This window comes from Frieseomelitta varia, unplaced genomic scaffold (genome assembly GCF_011392965.1).
Source record: "Frieseomelitta varia isolate USP_RPSP 00005682 unplaced genomic scaffold, Fvar_1.2 scaffold_47, whole genome shotgun sequence".
Lineage (NCBI taxonomy): Eukaryota > Metazoa > Arthropoda > Insecta > Hymenoptera > Apidae > Frieseomelitta > Frieseomelitta varia.
In genome coordinates, this window is record NW_025110223.1 from 65,837 (window position 1) to 81,579 (window position 15,743).

Below are 15,743 nucleotides of genomic sequence, written 5' to 3' on the forward strand. Positions count from 1 at the left end.
TATATATATATATATATATATATATATATATATATATATATATATATATATATATATATATATATATATCAACGAACGTCGCTAGCAATGATACATATACGCACGTATGTACATACATATATATATATCTCGTGAGAACTTCAGAGGCAGTTTCACTTCGTTTGGACGGTATCTACGCGAGATTCTCTCGATAGGTTCGAGAACGAAGAAATTTTGAGAAGGAAGACAGAATGGAAAGGAAATTCGATATCCTCAACGAAGGTGGAAGTTCTCCGAAATCATGTTGCTAGGAAGCCGTTTGCTGGAAGTTAACGTGACCATCGTGCGAAATCCCAGCATGGCCGTAGATAGAGCGACAATAACCTTGAAGAACGAACGTTTCCCAGACATTAGCGATCTCTTCGTCGATGTATCGCACTGTTTCCTATCTTCTAATTCCCGGAAGAACGCCGGAATAACTTCGACTACGTTTTGCGACTTGGTATCATTCGCATATATACTTTATACTTTATTCCAAGTATCGTTTTTTGAGAGAATCGGTTTTTCCTTTTCATTTTTCTGGTCGATACGGAATAATAAAATATTCGCTATTGAAATTACGTACTGGTTCGGGAAAGTACTTAAATTTTTATCGCAGGGATCTGGCGTGTTGTGTAAAATATTTTGATATTTCATTGACACTGTAACAATTGTATTTGTAAAATTTGGAATTATTCTGAAAGTACAGTATATACATATACAAAACATATAGAGAACTTATTCGATTTCAGATTGAAAAAAGAAAAAAATTGTTCGTAATGGTTTCTAATATTCTTCCTTCGTGAGAAAATGAAATTTTGGTCGGTTAGTAGTGTCAGTGAAATTTTCAAATGTTTCATACAATACACTTAATACATGTTTTAATACAAGTTTCCGGATCGTTTCACGAACCAGTGTCACTCTTGTTCGGCAAAATGGCAAACGAAATATCGCGAGCCGAAATTTGAAGAACAGAGGCTGTATCTGTATTTTTGGTGTTTGAATTGTTTAAAATGATGGCGAGCGATATCGCGTGGCGGACGTTTTTCGGAGGTATTCCGGCGGCATTGGTTGTTACGAATCCACGATTGATCGAAGGCAATTTAATTTAATGCGCATTCAATGTTTAATCCGCTTAATATTAATCGCGACAGAAATCTCGCGTCGTTTTCATCAAACCTTCTAACCGTTTCATAAATGGAAAATTCCGCATCCACGGCGAGGATCCGCGCCCGATTTATCTCCGCGACACGCCTGAATGCACGCGTAAAAATATTAAAATACGAGGGAACGTCGTTGTCGACGCAACATAAAACTCTCTCGACCGTGAAAAAGATACTTCTCACTTATCTCTTTGCGCGATGATCGACTTATTACACTTGTACTTGATTTTACAAACGTTGTAGTTGCCGCTTCGTCTCGGCACAATTATGTTTCTGTTCCGTAATTTGATTTACGCTGCAATGAGACATGGGGTTACATAGATTAGCAGGCATTTTCCAAAAATTAACGTAGCATCTGAACAATCGTTCATTCAATCGTTCAGTACGTCAAATTATTATTATATTAAATTTAGTTAAAATCATCTTCACATTTGTTCTTCACAGTTCTTTTTATCGCTTGGTAAAAATTTTAAAAAAGGTTTCAATTTTCGAATATTTTGTGAATCACTATGTATGTATCCATCCTTCGATTATTAATGGAATTGGATCAATCGTGGAACGATTTTCTTCTACAGAAGATACGCGACAGCTTTCCTCTATAACTCGTTGCAATGATTCGCGCCGGCGCGAAACACAAACGTTCAGATAAACGTTAATAAATTGTCACTCGTCGGGCGACGCGATTGTATATTCGAACAGGTCGGGACAATCTGCGACGAGCAACCGTTCAGGATTTATTGCCGGATCTCCGAGCGACGCTACGTGCCGGTTTTCAACTTTATCAGCTTTAAAGGAGGCCTCGAGCTGATATGCAATCCAGAGTAAATATCGTGCGTCGCGGCTGTAATCAACTTGTTGGATTCGAGCGTCCTTATTTCGCGAAAAATCGCGGAAACGTTTCCCGTGCTACGCGGAAGGCGCACTCGTGGGCGAAGTTCGTAGAGAAATTCAACAGAAAACTTCCATCGTCGAGGAAATTTTATCGAATAAATATGTGCACGGTCTCTTTCGGTTGGATAATTTCACAAGTCCTTTGGAATATTTTTCATTCTCTAGTTGATCATCAGCCACTCTCGGTTGTTGTGAAAATATTTCCCTCCGTTTTTTGTTTATCCAAGCTAAACGTTTCCACGGCCTTTATAATCTTCAAAATATTGAAACGTCGAAGATATTAAAACAGATATCGAATTTAATAATCGACAGTAATAATCTCAACAAAATTTGTTCATCAAAATTACTTTTAAACGGCTCGGTAGATTCTTGTTGCACAAACGAAAGATTGTTTCGACTTTTTACGATTCGGTTCTCGTTATTTTCGAGAGAAGCTGGCATAATAAATTTTTATCCCGCCGTTGAAAACGCTACGAACTCCTCGTCGAGCGAAACGAGTCGATGGTTTGATCGTTTGATTAATGCGAAGTATCCTTTTGTAGAATCTACGTGGTCGTGGACGAACCACTTCTTCGCGGTTCATCGACCGATAGAGATTTCCCTGGAAAAAGCAACGATTTCAATGGAATTAGCAAAGCCAGCAACGACGTTGAGTTTAAATCCGAATTCACCGAGGTTTCGCTGTCATGCTCGCTGACTGACGTTGAGATACTGCAGGTATACACAAACTGGAGAGTTTTTCGTGGCTCTTTCGATCAGAAAATCGCGAAACAGAGGTAGCAGGAACGCTGCTCGTGAAAGAATAATCGAGTCGAAATTGAATTTTAGTGCGCTCTGTCCGTTTTAAGAGAGTGCGACGATGATCCCGCCGCGGCTTTTCGTTATTTATTCGTGGGAACACCTCCGTTGTACGGGCGCGAATTGAAAGACACGGACAGACAAATGAAGATCTTGATCAAGGGTGAGTTCTTGAAGGATAATACAATTACTCGCGCGATTTCCAGACCGGTCAGTCTGATCAAACTTCCTCTCCTTCGGAGAAGAAACGTTCAACGTTTCACGGAGATCGCAGCAGATTAATTTGGTCGAAATGTGAAAAATTTATTCCGTCTTCTGTACTCGTACTTTCGACAGGAAGAAATAGAAATGAAAGGAGGAAGATTCTCTCGTAGCGAAGAGATTGTAAATTTATGTTTCTTTAGAAATTGGAGAGATAGGGAAGTTGCTCCGTTATTATTGAATTCTCGTTTCCGACAACAGCACGTTTCCGATCGTTTATTTATACTTCCGTCAGATTTTCGCGCGGATAACGAAGCTCGGCGAATGAATTCATTGCCCCGCGATCGGGCCGCATGTTTCGGGTGAAAGTTTTCCAATTTGATTAGCCAACTCGAGAGAACTGTAAAAGTAACTGCCATTATTTAGCAACATCCACTCACGACACGCATCGTATAACAACTGCGGCACACGTATTGAGATTCCACGATCAGCCAGAAGTGGGTATTACTTTATCTTACATACATCGAGTATCATTTTTCTGGCCGCTGCAATTACCGGTTAATGCATTCTACGAGCGCGTTCGCGTGCCAAAATAATTCATCCATCACGGGAAGAGAAGCGAAAGCACAAAAAAGAAAAAAAATTGAAAGAAAAGAGGGAAAGATGAGAAGAAAGAATAATAAAAATGGTACAGGATAGAAAAGAAAGAAGACATCAGCTTTCAGTCGTTCGTTTCACGAAAAATGCATCGTCGTTAATTTATCAGAGTTTCGTAAAAAATTACGAATTGGTCGTTCTCGCCACAGTGCCAGCTCCGACGTTGAAAGAGAAAATGGAACGAAATGAACGAAGGACAAAGAGAACGTCGGCTCAATGACCACCTGCAAGTTAGACCTCGCGGACCGAGGCATTTAATTACGTTTACTTGCACCTAAGGCTAATTCGCCAATTAAAATTAAATTGCGACATCGTCACGCTCCGAACCAGAACTCGGTGACAAGTTAATTGTTTGCCTTTCGTTCAGCATTTTAGCCGGCGAAACGCCGCGTCGAAGAATTCTTGTTGCTTCGAGCACGGGATCTAGATTGTTTCGAGCTTCACTCTCCTTCACGTCCCGTTGAGGGAATTGTCCCGTCTTTGTTCCACTGTCCTTTGAGATTGGCGTGCGTTTCTTGCGCCAGGCTTCAGTGGCGTTGATTAAAGAGACGATTCACACGTTTCTGTGAACGGAACGTGTATTATTACCGAAATAATATTCTCACAAGGTTTCGTACGTATCGCCGATGTTTGTGAAAATTGAAATCATCCTGTACTTGCATGGAACAGTTTGTTTTGTTTCTCATTGAATCATCAGAACCAGTTCAAACGAGTTCGCACAATCGTGCCGTGTATTTCCCGATATTTTCACAATTGAAATCTGTACAGTAGAATCTGGGTTATCACGGATAATTAAATATTCTGCACAGAGTGCAATTTTTCATTAATCAACGTACCGATAATAATGCATCGAACTGATGACCTGATCTATAGGTTTTGTCATCGTCGCGTCTGAAAATAGGTAATTAATTCCACGACTAATGCACGCTCCTTGTTTCTTCCCCCTTGTTGATGGTGTTTTAATCACATCGCTGACAGACACTGTTCGCGCGAAAATCGAAAAAATTCAAATGGAACAGTCTCCAGCCAAAGACGACACTCCGTTTATACCGTAGAAATTCCAGTTTATGATTTTCCATTGAATGTACAAGTGAAGAAAACCGGCGGACGCCGGCGGCTTATTAAATCTCTGATCGGTCTGTGGAAGTTGGTTTTAATTATGTGTATAATGTTGCACGTGTATAATAAACCCGGCGGGCGGGTTTACGGTGAATCCGTGTAACGAGGTTAATCTCGGTCTGGCCTCTCGTAAAGGAATTTTATTATCGGTTTTTATCACCGACGACGTGCGACGGATTATCCTGCGTTTCCTTATCGGTATTCTTGGTCCGGTTATCGCTGGGCACGAGCCGCGTATAAAGGCCGAGTTTCCAATTTTAGTAACGATCCGTTTGTCCGCCCAGGTCTCCCACGACCCAAAGCAAAGCCATCTCACGAGCCGTTCCCGGAAGTAAAGAACATCCGCTCTCAGACCACCAGCAAGGCCTCGAAGAAAAGAAGAAAGTAAAGTTGCTCCTTGAGCCCTCTCGCGTCTCTCTCTCTCTCTCTCTTTCTTTTCATTTCGAAGCGAATTTTTATTAACATCGGTAAATTACTTAAATTCGAACGTATGGAGACTGGAAGTGCGTCACTATTACCGCGAAATCATTAAACACGAAGCTCGAAAGTTGAAATGAGGAGTTCTTTTTTTATCTGGCAATGTTAAGTTGGAATTGCTACACTGGCAAGCGAGTTTGCGACCTTTTGGCGCGTTAATTTCAATGAATTCACACGATTAACGACGTCCGACTAATGTATCTTCCATTTGAACTGGTACGAAGATAATTATTTTCGACGATGAAAACACCAAGCAAATCATTGAAATTTATTTCAACAGGCGCGTTGTTGCGAAATGGAACGAGATATTACATAAATCGTGAAAGAAACGCCATTGGCTTTCTTCTTTTTATTTTTTTATTTTTTTCCTTTTACGCGCTACTTACGTGCGTGTACTTTGTCACGTGATAAAAATCACCTCGCGAGAGAAATGAATTTAAGACAGACTTCAAGAAAGGAAAGAAACAGAGAAAGGAAAAGAACGTGACACGGTTCTCGCATGATAAACGAACGCGCGAGTGTCTGTCGCTAGACTTGTCTCGCTCTAATGATCATTAAGAAGGCTGAAAAAAAGTCAACGTGTCTTGCAAGCAGCGGAACTTTACTGAAGCATTTTCTTCTTTCTTCTCGCGAGTTTCTAGTTTTCAACGTTAGAACTACCGAAGGCTGAGGTATAAAAATTGAGTGAAAGAAATTAGAATACGAGCAATAGGAGGAAGGTTTTACAACACGGTAATGAACACGAACTTTCATTCGTATATTTTGTAAAAATCATTCGAATCTGTGAAGAACGCCGTGTTGCAAGTCTGTCGAGTTACTCTAAAAAGTTACAAGTCATTTGAGGCCGTTTAAAAAAATGATTCGTAATCGAATTCGACAAGGAAAATTGCTAATTTTAAATTCAAATGTTATCTCTGCACCAAGTAGTAATTGTAGAGACGTTTTCGTGTCTCAGAGACGTTTCATCGGGACTTGAAAGCGTGGAAATCGCCTCTGAGCGTAAATTTTTAATTCAAGAGAATATTTCACGACAAGGGCGAGAGAAAGGAAGAGAGAAAAAAATTCTTTTTCACGTTTAATCCTATCTACGATGGGAACAAACAAGCGCTGGAGAATCGCTAGGGTAACACCGAACGTGTTTCAAGTTACTCCTGTTCGACAGCTGGAACATGTAGATCGTGTTTGAGAAGCGCAATTAAAATTTTCAACGCGACAAACGTCTGTACCGCGTAACAGCAACTGTAGCAAAAGTGGCACGAGTGTCTGCGAGGTAAAAAGAAAGCCGCGTTTCGTTTTCACCGTTTCAGTGTAAAGAAAGGGCGTGCCTTTAATGCCGTTCGTTAGGAATGCAAATAAAATAATCGGCAGTTCCATTTTCCATGAAATCTCTGCGACTGTGTCTCTATATGTGATCCTACATACTACGACATATACAGAGTGGTCCATTTATCTTTTCGAACTGTGACGATGGACAAAAAATATTTTTCGCCTATCGTTAATGGTGTCGAAAGACTTTATAGGTAAGAATTTATTTTTTCAAATAAATTCATTTTTAAGGTCATTATTTTTTTTTATAAAGTTAGTTATACAACTATATTTTTTTTTATAAAGAACATGACCTTAAAATGACGAGCTTCACGTATAATTTTACCTCTATCGAGATCACTGACTTTGATAAGATCGTATTAAAAGACTTAATCGTATAATGTTTAAGGCAGTATTTATTATTATTATTTTTTCCTTAAGCTGGTGTCGTCACAGTAGATGCTATCCTTCCGAGATTTCCAAGTAGCCTCACTTGAATGGATCACCCTGTACATAAATAAAGAAACATCACGCAGAGTTCTCGAATTGCAAAATTCGTCGTGCGTGCTGAAAAATCGCATAAATCGCCGACGCCCGTTAAACGCGTTATTCGATCTTTCGCAATGTATCCATAGAAAGCGGCGAGAATGAAAATCGCAAAGCATGTGCTCTTGAAGAGGCACTCGCGCTCCAATTCGAAAAATCAGCGCCGCGGAGATTACAGGCAGATCTTCTCAATAACTGTCCTTTAAACGCGTCGAGCCTTGTCGTTTCGAGCCTGTTTCGTGGTATTTCGTCTGGTGTTGTGCGTGCGCGCGCGGGCCACGATGCAGCGATTAGAGACGCAGCGTGACGTCAATGGACCGAAGTGTCTGTCTGTCCTTGTTAGAGAAGCGGTCTCTGGAATGTTGCGTTCACGCGTTCGAATGCATCGCCGTGTTCGGGGCCGGCGTGTCTGGGTTTCGACGCGGTTTGGCAGGGAATTCGCCCAGTGCCCAGCGTTCTCTCTCGTCTTTCGTGGCGCTGGTAATTTAACGCGTGCACTTTGATCCCCGCTGCCGGGCCGTTTCACACACAAGGTCGTTGCAAGAGGATTATCCTCAGTTTCGACGCGACAAACTCGGCCCCCGGCCGTTCGCTTACACGCACACGCGCAGGGAAATAAACTATCGTTCGGCGTTCCAGCTTTTCGGCCGCAATATTTCCCCAGCCGACTTTCCCGGTCCAACTTTCAGTCGTTTGTCCGACGAAACGAGTGCTCGCCGTGCGTGTAAGTACCTTGTCCGTATGCACAGCGTGGATTTCACTCGAAACGCGCATGTACGTACGTACATACGTTCCTTTGATCGTGCATTTGGATTTTCTTTTTTTTTTCTCTCTCTCTTTTTTTTGAGCTGTTCAGTCGAGCCCTGGTTGCCAAGAAAATTACGTTCCGCTAGTTTATCTTCGATGAAAGAGTCCTGTATCGGCCATTCTGTATAATTTCTCCCGGGACGCGGTATTCCCTGTTTATTCTGTCTATGGGGATACTGGCGCGGTTATGGTGCCTCGATAAACGTTGCGGCATTCTGTAAAGAAATTGATCGAATTGCACGTACGTTGGTATAGATAGCAATGGTAGATGCCGAGAGATTTGCCCGAGCTGGGAAGATTTTCTGGAGTTGTTTGTTTGGTTTGCGCGCGTATGGTCAAGGATTTTCAATTTCGACTTGAATTTATTTAATTCGAATTATTTTTGAAATAGGTTTCATTAGCCAGGAGAAATATTTTAAATAGATATGAACGCACCTGTGTCACTGATAACGTGTATCAAGTAAGCAAATGGCAAACATTTGGTTTTCATAATTCGCACGAAATATTTGAATTAACGTCATTACGGCGTGAGATATTCGCGATACCGAAATTCTGTTTTAAACAGAAGTAAATCCGAAATGTGGGAGAAGGCAATAACTTAAGACAAATTGTCAGCAGTATTCTCGTTCGTCTAGCTTCGTATTATCATCGTTGCACGCATTATTAACACCGTAACTAACGTGAAATTGTTTCGTAAAGATTTGATTAGTCGATTTGACGTATTACATTTATCACGCTGGTCATTTGCAGAAACGAAAAACCGGATGTTACAATCCGGCAGTGGAAGGATGAATTTATCGATTATAAATGTTACACGCAACGAACACGCGATCAATATTGAAACTTTTCTCGCTGACAGAATTTCGACGATGTTTTTATTAGCTGATGATGTATTTGTACAATTTTCGGTCATTCGTGGAATAAAAGCGTGGCAGAGGTTGCAATTAGGAGGGGAGGGGGCAGTGAAATTGCCGAATGATTTTTTTATCATCACGCTGGAATCGGTCGGAATTGAAATTCCGCGTTCGAGGGTTCAAGGACCACGATTTTTTCGCGAAATCGAGTCGCGTAAATCGTCCCGGACCGGACCAGTCGAAATTGGTCGTTCGAAAAATCAGTTCGATTCGAACGCTGGACTCGTTCGCGATTCAAAAAAGATTATTAGATTCGTCGTGAATTATTTCCTCTTTGAACACCTTCTTTCCTCTTTCTCTTGCACAATGGATTTTGTAATTATTCCCCTGCGGTGTTTTTAACAATCGAATTAACCCCGCGAGGCTTCTCTGCTATTAAATTCCACCATCTTACCTTAAAACTCAATTCAGGGAAAAGTCGAATTCCCTTCAGCCACGAAGGAAACGCGCGGACCGCGGTCGTCCCTCGCTTGTTAATTCTTCGCTATTATTCCATAATTCGCAAACCGGCGGCGAATTAATCATTCGTCGACGGGGAATTGCCCCGCGCAAATATTTCCAGTGTAAATAGGACGGATGGGGAAGGGGGGAAGGAACTATCGGCTGTACAATTAGCCAAGCGTTTGGCTTCGCTTAGAGCCACTTTCCTTCTCCGTTCGTGTGATTCGATTTCGCTTTATTATCGCGTTTAATTCGATCGGGACACGGCGAAACTTGGCTGCGTCGGCGATACTTTCGCCGCGCACGAGCGTCCGATTCGCTGTTCGCGGATGGCTGGCTCCACGGTTCCGCCGGGCAAACTGGTTTCATTCGGCGAACATCAGAAGTACGTGCGATTGACTCGCTTGTGTCGGCGTGGAAAACGTTAGCATGGTTCCGTCGACACTTGCTATTGACACTTTTTTACAGCGTGGAAGATCGCGTTGCTTCACGTTCGCCATGATTTTTCGTTATCGGGGTGAATTTTATTTTTCTTTTTTTCTTTTTTCTTCTTCTTTTTTTTTTTTTTGGTTTTGCTTTATCGACGGTTTCAACATCCACCAGGGGATCGCCAGAATCTACCGCGTGGCACTGCGTGTTAAGTCGACATGAAACGCGTTGTAGCACGTTCGCATTGTCGCTGGCTGAATTTTTCCCCCCCATGCAAATTTTTATGTGGAGGAACGTCGCGCGACACCGAGCCTGGCCAGTCTCACTCGTCAGATGTTTGCACTTTATTTGAATGAACAAATAAATATCACGATCCTGCGCAACATTTTTCCCGCAGTGACGCCTGTGAAACTCTGAAATAGGCGGACCGCGAAGTTTTTAATTATTTCTTCCCCGCAAAGCTCTATTTTCGTTAGAATAAAATCCGTGTTTTGTCACGAAGATCAAGTGTCTCTTGTAATAATTCAATTACTAACGATTGCTCGGACTAGGTTGTTAAAGAGAATTTTTCGTTCCGCGATGAATTACGACTTTTTTCTTTTTCTTCTTTCTTTCGACCCTGCCTCGAGATGTAACGAAAGAACTTAAAGAAAGAACTTAACTCGGTATCGCGATTTACTCCTCTCGCCCGTGTTATTTCGCGAACGGCTTATTTCGTTATACACTGTCGGTAAAAGAAGTGAAACGTAAAGTGTTATTCCTCTCCGCGGGATTTAGTTAGCCGCCGAGGTAGAAAGAATAAAAATTTACATATTGAATAAATTTACGCGGAGTGACGAGGTGTTTTATGTGCTTTATCCGCCGGTTTCCGAGCTAAACTGGCTCGCGAGCTTCTTAAACGCGTGGCTTGTGAATTGCGAAAACGCAGCAGCAACAATGAATCGAATATAAAAGGCGATACGTATTCCAACACGGTTTCGAAGTTTCGCCGGTCAGAAAACGGCGACGAGCACGACAAGTGCGTTGCCGTTGCTCTGAAATGCATCGCCGTTGTTGCAGTTTGAATGAAACCTCCCCCTGGTACTTTTACTCGCTGCCTGTACACTGGCCCCGTTCTGCAAAACGAGTGCAGTAAATTTTCATTGTTGTCCCGCTGCATGCAGAACGAATGCATCATGTAATTGCAGCACGTTTTGTTAATACAAGGCTCGCGACACGGCCAATTTCGGTGCACGTTCCGGTCGAACAATATCGTCAGGACAGCGGCGAAATTCCGCGAAACGATCCCGCCTGACATTTTGATAAATAATAGCGCGCGATTCCGCGAAAAAAACATTGCCAATTCCCTCGAATGTGTATCAGAACTTTTTCATTAGCCCACCAGGGCCCAAGCAGGGTAATTTACAAATATCTGTTACAAATACTGCAAACGCTGCAAATACTTAGTTTTTCGTGGAATTTCGTCGAAAATTACAAAATTACGAAATTCAACGACCAAGGAGAAAGATTCGAGAATAATGAATTTTTTTGTAATGCAAAAATCAAAATTCCATTTTGTCTGTAATTTGTGTTTGAATATATAGTTCTCATGAACAAATATTCAAGAAAATTTATTAACATTTACTTGGAGAAACTTATAAAAAATACAGTTTTTAAATATATTATTTAAATCTTTTTTTTTGCAAGTAAATTATCAGAAAATACTAATTTCATCAATTTACACAAGAACGGTAATCAATAATTTTTGAGATATTTGACAAAATATGTTTCGTACGTTGTGGGTTCAATATTGATGATTGCCGATAAAAAAAAGAGTACGGGTCAAATATTTTTTTGAAACCTACATTTGATCAAAATCGGCGATTCACGCTTCAGTACGTTCCCTTAGTAAGTGAAAGATGAAAGAAATGATTTTTCTTTTCATGGTCCTAATAGTGAAAAACAGAATTTGAAAATTCAGTAAAAAACTGAAAGCAATTGCAAACAAAGTGTTGCTAGAATTATGAAACTTCGTTATCATTCGACAACAGCTGTCTATATAGATTCTCGACGAATAATTCCGAGCAGTGACGATGTACGAGTTCCGTCACAAATTTCGCAAATTGTTAAATTAACTTCCAGTCGGGCGATATTGCCAGAAACAACGACGGAATTGTTCCGCATAATTGCCAGCAATAACTTGCTAAATAATAATTCCCTATGTTACTTTACGAAAAGCAATGTCACTTTGTTTGTTAATACTATTTTAATATATCGAATTGCAATAAAATGATAGTAATAAATTGTTAAATTATTTCCAAAAATTCTTCGTTGTTGCATTTAAAATTTAAGCAATGATGCGCACTATTTCGAGATATCTCAAATAACCCAAATCAACGAATTATCAGAGTCAGTATATTCATCAAAAATTGTGGGGAATTGTTCAGAATTTTTTTCTGTGCGTGTCCGATATGATTGTCGCAGTGAAAAGAACCAGACATAACTGTTTGTCTGATTGCCCAAGTTTTAGACTTAAAATATGATTGCGTGTGTATGCGTGTGTGAGTATGTGAATGAAGGATGCATATTATGAAGAAATCGGATAAAGAGTAATGAGACGTCAGAGCCTACTGATCAAGAGAGTCGCGAATCGTGAGCTGTGATAACGTGAGAGTGATTAGGTGAGAGATTACTATCCTTTATCATCGCTGCATTGGGATTTTTTCAGTTAACTCCTAAATTACTGAACTTTATTTCTATTTATTTCATACCACGCAGGTTAAAACCTTTTTGTCATTATTCTTATCTACAAAGATTGGATTGGTTTCTTCGACACTTCGAGCGATCTGTATTGACAGGAACGCAACCGAGTTCTGACAATCGTGTGGCTTTCCTTTCTGAGAAAATAGCTGGCAATGCAGTTTCCCGGAGAACCGCCGCGCCGCGCCGCGCCGCGCCGATGTCATCTGCACGCCGTCGAATCAATAGCGCACAGTGCAATCGGTACTTAACGATTTGGACAACCGCAAGTGTGGATCGTTGCCTCCATATTCCGGCGGAATTATCGAATAAGGCCCCATTCATGCTCGCAATTTCACACACGTATACGCGCCCGCTATGCACGGCTGCTCGCTTACGTACATACCGTTAAACGTACATGTATGCATTCACACGTACGTGTGTCTCCCATATTCGCACACACTCGCACAGGAACGCGCGTTGCACGAGGCTTTTGACCGTCGTTGGCGATCGTTGGTTCGCCAGGCTGTGGTGCTCGTGAAATTTCAATTATTAGGCAATACGAGAGAGTCGGTAACAAGATAAACGGCCGGCGTATCATTCGAATTTAATTTGCAACGCGAGCTGATTTAATCTTGCGCTGGCCGCGCGATCGCGTTCGAATTCGGCAGCGGCCGCGATTGGCCCAGCTGCCATTAAGCCGTTTGAATTGCCATACTCGCCGATAAAACGCGGCCCGGGAGGTAGGAGAGGGAGGGGGAGAGGAGATCATTTTAATCACGGTGAATCGCGCTCGATACATTGTAAGCCGCCCCGGCTCGTTCTGATTAACTTGTCAACTTTGTTTTAATTCAAAACGCGCTGCGCGCGATTCAGATTCGTGAAATACACACACACACACACACATACATATATATATATATATATGTATTGCAGTATCGTAGGTCGTTGTTATCGTAAGTCATGCAACAAGTCATGCAACCTGCAGTTGCAGTTATTGTATCTTTAGTTGCGTTTAGTTGTAACAATTGGCCTAAATGCGTGAAAGAGGAAGAAAGTATCAATGTGGTGGAAGAAGCGCGACGTTAGGCGTTTCTCTTTTTTTTTTGGAGAAGGAGAGAATCGAATGAATTGAAAACAGTCGTGAGAAAGAGTTAATTGAGTTGTTAAAAATGAGTTGTGACCGCGTGCATTAATTGTTGATTCGTGTTCATTATCTTATTTAATTGTCTACTGTTCAATCGCCAGCATTATCACTTAATAAGTATTACTTAATATTTATTCTCTATAATGTGTCGTCGATGTATGGCGCGACGTAAGACGTTATTTCTTTTTGAAAAAGAAGAAAATCGAATGAATTAAAAACAGTAGTGAAAAAGAGTTAATTGAGTTGTGACCGCGTGCATTAATTGTTGATTCGTGTTCATTATCTTGTTTAATTGTCTATTGTTCAATCGCCAGCATTGTCACTTAGTAAGTATTACTTTATATTTATTCTGTATAATGTGTCGTCGATCGCCTACAGAGAATTCGGAATAAAGATGTTATGTGGGCGTCGATGTGGGTATTATCAGCGAGCAACGGCACGGCAGACGGATGGAGATATTATCGTTGAGATTTTTGCGCGATGAGATTTTTGAAAATTCGTTTCTCCAACAATGGACCAGGATGGATCTCACATGGCGGGAGAGTCCATTCTCGTTCACGGGATTTTCATGAAAAATTCCCGTCCGGGAAAAGGATGAAGAACGACTGGCAATAGCGGCGAAGTGGATTATCGCGCGAGTCATTCCTAATTTCAGAATCATTCTTTTCGTTCTCTTGTACCGAGCTTTGTCGCCAGAGGAGTCGAAATTAGTTCGAAAACGAATTTAGTGCTTTGAGAGCTTAGTTTCGTTTCAACTAATTCGTCCGCGAAAGTGGTTTCACCACCAAAACCACATTATGTTTATACATAAAAATATGTATGAATATGTACATATTTTGTGTGTACTCGTGTGTTTTTAAGGTGCACAGGTCCACATAAAGACTAAATGATCGAAGACTTACTACAATCGTCAGTAAAAGAGAAGAAACTGTTTCAATAGAAAGATTAAAACCAGAATTTATAGCAGAAACGGATTCGGAAATAGAAGATAATCAGAGATATAAACAACTCTCATTCAACAAACACGAATAGAGGACTCGAAACTTACTCAAATGGAGAAAGAGTTACAGTTTGCTCCAAATATTAACTTGAAGCAATAAATTAGAGAGGGGAGTGCTGCGCGTATTTAAAAAAAAAAAAAAACGAGTTTAACAGCGGTGACATGTTGATCACAAATGAAGAAAGACGAAAATAAAATAGCGGAGAATATAATTGCAAACTCGGTTGTTAAGAATCAACCAAAGCGAACGGTCGTCGTAAGAGTCTTGTTATACGTAAATTAAAATAAATAATTGTCGTTATAGTTCCTTGTTGAATCTCGCAATATATTGGGTTGTCCGGAAAGTTTGTGCCGTTTTTTAAAGGAAATTTCAAACGCAACGCATTTAAATTTCGACATACATCTGTTGAATTACATAGTTGCTATTTTGTTCTACATCAATCTTTCTCCATATATCATGCAACTTGAATATTCTTTATCTAAAGAAGTAAACCTCACGTGATAAAAAAGAGATAGCCACGTCGGTCTTGTTCGCGTTCGTAGAGATTACGCCGGGTCGTGAGCGTGTTCCTTCTTCCGGAAACTGTACGTTCCCATTCGTTTAATGCATCTTTTCCGGAATCAAATTACCGGCATTACGCGTCCGGGGATAATTTATCGGTCGTTTAATCAAAGAGGTAGAATTTTTCAGCAATAATTTATCGTGTCGCGTGCGGGCACGATGTATCGTGCTTCGAAGAGATACGAAGAATCTCGCTAGCCCGGTGAGAAAGAAAGGAGTGCTGTGGATCTTATCGAGTAGACAGGAAATTTCCGACGTAAAAATTCTTCCCGTTTTTCGCCAGACAGCGCCTTTGAAATTTCGATTCCTCCTCTTTCCTTTCTCGTTATTCTCAGCGAAAATACTATACTCTGGCATCACGAAACCCCGGCATAATTTTTCGTTTCGTTTGAAGCGCATGTTTCGAAAACTCTTCTTGTTACTCGTGTCGTTGTAACGACGTGGCACAAAAGCTCTCCGTGTCCGGTTGCCTTAAATTTTTCAAAGCTTTCCCCGAGCTAGAAATTCTTCAAATCGGTGGACAGGTTGCCGACCGAGTTGACGCAAAAAA

The 15,743-nt window shown here is 41.0% G+C and overlaps 1 protein-coding gene across 5 annotated transcripts in view; it reads left to right on the forward strand.

Moving 5' to 3' along the window:
• The window catches only part of LOC122532750, a 147,037-nt gene that overhangs the window by 65,792 nt on the left and 65,502 nt on the right, over nt 1-15,743 (forward strand). The window contains exons 1-3 of one of the 5 annotated variants that reach the window (XM_043661793.1): nt 1,864-2,002; nt 2,615-2,789; nt 2,901-3,033. The exons of 3 other annotated variants lie outside the window; for them this stretch is intronic. The gene's annotated coding sequence lies outside the window, so the exon portion shown is untranslated. Of the gene's footprint in view, nt 1-1,863; nt 2,003-2,614; nt 2,790-2,900; nt 3,034-15,743 lie in introns of those variants that run through there. One more of the 5 variants, XM_043661791.1, reaches the window with a different exon arrangement.